Genomic DNA, 6,974 nt, shown 5'->3' with positions numbered 1-6,974 from the left:
AAAGTTTCCACCAGAACATGATGCATCATAACTAATGTGGACAACAATAAGCATGATTCATAGGAGGTTCTAGATATCTTCATCTGCTTCGTCACACAAAGCGAGCATCGCACTGGATGCAAGGTGGCATGCCACGCTTGGGCAGCCTGTCAGCAGTCCGGCAATGGTGTCATAGCAAGAAGTTTGCAGCGCCGGAGCCCAGGATTGCCGAAGCCTCTTTGCCGGCTCAAAGCTGGTCGCACCATGGAAGAATGTCCGGTACGCAGAGCTCGCTGAGTATTCGCCCGACAGGCTGTGTCCCCAACGGTGCACGTCTGAGGTTTGAGGCTGCAGTACCACCTCCTGCCTCAGGTCCAAACTTGAAGGTACCCAGCCTCCTGAACCATACTCAAATATGAAATATCAGTATAGGCATCAATACATGTACTGCATTTTTATGATCTTTGTTAGATCCTAATGATGAAACCTCAACATTTTAGTGGAGTAAATATATGTTGGACAAATACTATCAAGTTTTGAGAAATGTTCAGAATGGTCTTCTGGGTGCAGAAAGGCAAACCATTCCAGATCTAGTAAAACATGGCACCTGTTCGCTTCAGCTTATTCAGCTGGCTTATCAGCCACCAAACAGTGTTTTCCTCTCACAACAAATCAGCCGTTTCAGCTTTTCAGCCGGCTTATAAGCTGAAGCGAACAGGGTCAACCGTTCAAGTGAAGACAAAAATTCTACAGACAAGAATATGTTATCGATTTTACAAAACTTTTCACAAATATTTTACAAATGCAATGCGGTGTTATGATGATTTCTACAACAGAAACACAAGATTTCTATTGTGGACGCTTTTTGCGGGGAGAACGGAGAACCTACTGTTGGAATAATGTGCCTAAAAACATTCCGGATTTTATTTGGAGGGAAAACACATAGATGAAAATTGACGCAAGCATACAACACATGTAAACAGGCAACATATTGACTAGAACAAGGTGTTGCAGGGACATTACTCAATAATTTCGCGCAGAACGTGGTCAAACGTGTTGTAGGTGTTGCAGAGTCACCAAGCGGTCACGTGTAGACGCTGCTCAAAAATCTGATTGCCAGCCCCATGCAGGAGTCTCGCGGCAGTGGTTTCGGAGATCCAGGGTGCATGCCGAGTTCGAAGGTCGATGAGGCGCAGCAACAAAAGGTTCAGCGCAGCGAGTGGGCATGCGAGCGTGTTTTCAGCTTCTATTCAACCAAGACGTCTCCTAGTATTATAGACTCAATAGTGCATCAGTTTCCCCCCATCAAACAGCCTCATAAAATAGTAAAAACTGCCAATTTTGAATGACAGAAACTGCTACCATCAAATTGTAGAAACTGACGCTTCTTATTGCTGTTTAAAACAAAAGTTTCAATCTCATTGAATCGCCATTAGGCTCAGCAAAAAAAAATAGTAATTGCACAAACAACAGCTTGTTGTACACGTACGCGATTTTTCACGCGAAAATACGCGCGAGCTGCGCGTGCGTGTAGCAACAGTCTCCTTCTCTCTCATTTGCACCTATTTTGCATAGAAAGGAGACTCCCATATTTAAGCAAGGCAACCTCTCCTTGAATTAGCAATATGGAACTAATGGTTGTGCGTGCTTTGGAATTTTCAGATTGGGCCACATATGGGCCAAAATCCAACAATCCACCACCAATTCCAAAGCTGCTGTACTAAACACTCTTTATATATACCAGACTTTTGGTATAAGTCCCGTACGGGTTGAACTTACACCTAGATCAACAAGGTCCATCTTCCAGCAGCTTGTGAATGGACTAAGCTTTGAATTCATAGTTTTTTGCTGTCAAATTTCTTTTGAAGATGCAACTGGTACTAGGCTGCCAAAACGCCAAGTCCAAACGGAGCTTTTAAAGGTCTTGCTCCCCGATCTTCTCATGAGCTTTTCAGAGATTACCCCACTCTCACGAGCTGCGACCTAACAGTTTAGCTCACATAGGTGTATTCATTTTAGGTATCCTGTAGGATGATACCTTTTCCCTCAGTGGACACTAGAATACATTAAGGTATAATAGCCAGCCTTCCATACAGAAGAGAGTACATTATATGGAACATGGGTAATTTTAAATAATCTGTACTCCCTGTTACAACAATAACTTGTTTTCCTCATTTTTCAAATCAGGGATCTCCTATCAAAAGAAATGAGTTACCATTACTTTGCAACTAAATGGGTCTCAACCCCATGTCCATGTTTGCAACAGAAATAGCTGCCCGTGCAAGCCCTTTAGTAAAAGGATCTGCTAGATTTTTCTCACTGCGAATATAATTCACAGCAATTACTCCGGAGTTTTTCAGCTTTCTAACAGATTTAAGCCTCCGCTTCACATGTCCCGAGGACTTCATATTATCCTTAGTACTCATAACTTTGATCAATACCGTTTGGTTATCACAGTACATAAGGATTGCTGGAATCTCCACCAGTGGCAAGTTCATTAGTAGCTCTCTTAGCCAGTTGGCCTCAACATTAGCCGTGTCAAGTGCTACAAGCTTAGCTTCCATGGTTGACCGCGTCAAAATGGTCTGTTTACATGACCTCCATGAAACTGTAGCACTGCTAGTGTAAACATATAGCCACTCGTGGCTTTAATTTCATCCGCATCAGAAATCCAGTTGGAATCACTATATCACAGATGGATAACTAGTATAGTGAATTCCATATTCGGTTGTACCTCTCAGGTAACGTAGCACTCTCTGTAGTGCCTCCCAATGATCCTTCCTTGCATTGGATGTAAAATGACTTAACTTGCTCACTACAAAAGATATGTCGGGACGTGTTGCACTAGCAAGATACAAAAGGGACCCAATTATTTGTGAATATCTCAATTGATCCAACTCTTCGTCTTTATTTTTCCTTAGCTTTACACTAGGATCATAGGGCGTAGGGGATACTTTTGCATTTTCAAATCCAAAGCGACACGGTAATTTTTCCACATAATGAGATTGATTTAGAATAATTCTATTCTCTTTTTTGATCAACTTAATATTCAGAATAACACTTGCTTCTCCCAGATCCTTCATGTCGAAGCATGAAGATAAGAATGATTTGACCTCGTCAATCACGGCAGTGTTAGTCCCAAATATAAGTATGTCATCCACATACAAGCACAAGATCATTGTTTGACCCCACCATGGCGATAATATACACACTTATCTGCTTCATTTATAACAAAACTAGCAAGGAGACTCCTTCTCTCTCATTTGCACCTATTTTGCATAGAAAGGAGACTCCCATATTAATGTTTCGGGTACTAAAGAAAAAGCTTGTGAAAACCCCTTTTGAAAATGAACCCCTGCATGTGTTGAAAATCTAGCTTTATTGCAAATGAACCTTAGCCTTATCCAATCTAACATCCTGTGCATATTCTTGTTTTGTTGCTACAGAGGAAGACCCGGACTTCGTCGCCGAGGATTTTGAGTAGGAGGTCGTGTCTGCACCCAACGCTGCCTGTGGTGTTGGCCTTCGCAAAATGCTTCTGCTGCCGTGTAGTCCCGAGTGCTGTCTTTTGGCAGTCGCCTGACTCGCTGCTGTTATTTATTTGCTTATTATCGTGGTGTGGCTTTCACGCCCACTCCCTCGGGAGTTGTACGGTATTTGAACTATCTGTTGAATAAATGTGTTATCAGCCTCCTGAGACTGATATTTGCATCACATTTGGGGACGCTTCACTCTCACTACACAAACTGATAAACCACTATTGTTATCACAGTTGATAATTCATTCTCATCATAATAAATAGGGCCCTCAGGTTAGAGGATAACTCCTGAGACCCGCTTCTTTGGCTGGTGGAGGAGAACTTTCTTGGCTGTTCAGAAGGAAATGCGTAAGGGCCTTGATTCTTTGATAATTTTGGTCGCATGGGAGATTTGGAAACACAGAAATGATTGTGTTTTCGAAAAGGTTAGGCCAACAATTCAGGAAGTCCTTAGAGCCATAAGCAATGAGGGAGGCTTATGGTGTATGGCAGGGGCTTCCAGGCTTCGAGAGCTACTGTCCAGGTCGCCACCTGTGGGAGTGTAGGCTCTGTACTTCTGGTCGCCTCTTCATACTTCTAGTGCAGCCTTAGTTTTGTTGCTGCTGGGGTGTGTGAGTTTGCAGGTGTGTGTTCTTGTACCTAGGTAGGGGCTACCGAATCACTTTTGTTTTCTCCTACCTTAATGAAATGACGCGCAACTCTCCTGCGTAGTTTGAGAAAAAAAAAAGGTTAGAGGACAACTTAAAAAAAGGGGACTACTGAGGCCATTGCTACGTGGGTCATCTGAGACACTCAGATACAACAGAAATGAAAATAAAAGGAAAGGAGAATGACTTAACAATATTTAATAGCTTGTTTTGCTAAGTGGTTCTGCCATAAACGATATGATCCGCTTTTGATTGCATTCTGGATTTCGCTAGTTAATGTACTGCACTCAATGTTGCTTTATCATGTCGAATCCTTGTGAGCACTGTAGTTGCTAGAGACACTGCTATGTAAGTCCACATTTTTTACTTCTCTTGTCCTAATGTGATGCGCGAAAAAAGAGTTTAACTGAGACACAACAAGTGTTACGAAATAGAAAAACTAATTTACGAAATGTTACTGTGCAAATTCGTCCTTTCGGCCCGGCAGCAAAAGACGGCCCACAGCCCGTCTTGTGCTCGCGCGGCTCGTGCTAGGCTCTGGCACAAATGGCCGAAAGCCGGTCTGTGTTTTGGCGACGCGGCCCACGGAGACAATGCGGCCCGTCAAAAACGGCCGGCCCGACGGCTCGACTCGCTCGCAGGCCTCAACCTGGTCCTAGGCCGCCGAATCGGCCTGCCGCCGCTGCCCGCCTGGGCCAAATCTGGCCCGGACAATCGCGGCCGTCCGTCGCGATGGACGGTCCTCCGGGCGTCTCTCCGGAACAAAAACCCGGCGCACCGGTACATCCGCAAAACCCTAGGGCCATTTCTCTTCCTCTCCCCCGCGTGGTCTCGCCGTGGCGGGGCCGTCTCTCCCGCTTGCGGCGAGGCCCGCCGGCGGCGGTTGAGAGGCGCACGGCCGCGGCAGCCCCCCCTCCCCCATCTCTTTCGTTCTTTCCCCTCCCCCTCTCCCTCCGAGCCTCCTCGAGATCCAGAGACTTGGCCGCGGAGGAGGGCCGGCGCCACCGCGGGTCCCCTCGCCGGCGCGCGCGTCCACCCGAGGGTGAGCGCGCCGCCGTCGAGCGGTCCTGTGGTGGTGCTATTGCGCCCGTGCGCGGCGGTCGCGCTGTTCGGCGAGGACGGCCCCAGGTAAGCCTCTCCGCGTCCCTCTTTTTTCTTCTTTTTCTTTTTCGATTTTTCATCGATTCGCTTTCTGTTCTTCCCGATCTGTTAGACGAAAATCTAGAACCTCTGAGCTGGGGAACGAAGGCGGTGGGCCCGGCTGGGGTGGGCGCTGAGCTGGCATACGCCGATCGATACGCGTTTCCTATTCCTACTCGAGTAGTCGGATACCGTCAACCGACATACGTACGGTGGTTATAAATCCAAGGGGTACGGAGGGCCGTCCCTCCCCTCGCATAACGCCGTTTGCTTTGCGTCAGAAAGCTCCCGCGATTCGGCACACGGCAACGGTTCGGGCGCTCCGTCTCCTTCTCTCTTCCGTTAAAGTTTCCGCCTTTTGTTTCTTTCCTCGTTAGTCTCCGTTTAGTTCTAGTTAATCTTCCCCGTTTACTATATTCTGCTAGTTTAATCTCTTGTTAGTTTTCGCTTCCGTCTAGCTAGTCTTCATCTTTCTTATCTAGCTTTTTCGCATCTATTAATTTTTCTCATCTGCTAATTTACATTGCAAGTTATTTTCTCATCTATTATCCATTGTCGATCTAGTTATCACCTTGCGCTAATTAAATTCTGTGTTCTTTATCTCATCTACTACTTGTTGTTAGTCTTCGTCACCTGTTAATTTGTCTCGTCTAGTTTACATTGCAACTTAATCTCGGTTTAGCTTATAGTCTATTCAAGAAAATTTCTTGCCTAGTTTCTGCATTTCGTTCATTTCCCTTTCGTATTGCTCTGTTTTTGTTTTCCGTTTCCGTGCACACGCGCAGCTTGCCGTTGATGGCTGACGCTTGCACGCTGACCCCGGCGGCTGCTCTGCCGCCGTTGCTCCCAACCCCCCGCTTTTTTTCTACTGTTGCAGGCCGTGCGAGCGAGGGATCGGCTTGGGCCGGCAACAAGAAGCCCGGTCGCGCGTCGGCGAGCGAGAGCTGGACCAAAGATAAGCTACTCGCCCGTACCACCGCCTCGTCGAGCGTTCCAAGCCGCGCGTCCCTGAGCCAGGATTGGACCAAGGACAAGGCCCAGCGGAAGGAGGAGACCGAGCGTGTGGGGCGATCCTCGTCGAGGGAGGATCCGGTCGGGCCCAAGAAGAGGACCTTGAGCCGAGCGCCGTCGGTGGAGGTCGATCGGAGCGAGAAGAAGGCGAAGCCCGAGGATGCAGTAGAGCCGGTGACGGTGCAGTACTACGCTGGCCCGGCGTTCCTGAAGTCGCCGGACCCGAGCGAGGTGCCACTCCCGACTATGTTCCTGAAGCGGAAGACACCCAAGGCAGCTGATGACCGGAAGTGAAGAATCGCCAAGGTTCCTGAAGCGGAAGACACCCAAGGCAGGCAGCTGATGACAGAAAGTGAAGAATCGCCGTTCACGAGATAACAATGTTGTGGATAACAGATTAAGATATGAAGAGAGTTATTATCTAGTTTGCTCAGCTTCATAGTACTCCTATTTTATGATTTATCAAGTTTTATGATAGAGTAGTGGAGTACCAGTAGTTATGTAATATATTAACATTCGATTACAATTAATCTAGTTTGCTAAGCTTCATAGTACTCCTATTTTATGCTTTATGAAGCTTTCAGATAGAGCAGGGGAGTACTAGTAGTTATGTAATAAAAGCTAAACGATCGATTAATACGAAGCCATCGCTCTGGTCA

General features: G+C 46.7%; 1 long non-coding RNA gene across 1 annotated transcript; it reads left to right on the top strand.

The window, feature by feature from the left end:
• Positions 1-4,765: 4,765 nt before the first annotated feature.
• LOC140221388 (uncharacterized) lies at positions 4,766-6,974 on the top strand. The gene is made up of 2 exons (XR_011897162.1): positions 4,766-5,292; positions 5,378-6,974. It is a non-coding gene; the product is annotated as an uncharacterized lncRNA (long non-coding RNA).

The sequence above is a fragment of the Setaria viridis genome, chromosome 9 (genome assembly GCF_005286985.2).
Source record: "Setaria viridis chromosome 9, Setaria_viridis_v4.0, whole genome shotgun sequence".
Classification (NCBI taxonomy): Eukaryota; Viridiplantae; Streptophyta; class Magnoliopsida; order Poales; family Poaceae; genus Setaria; species Setaria viridis.
This window is presented reverse-complemented; position numbering and strand designations above follow the sequence as displayed.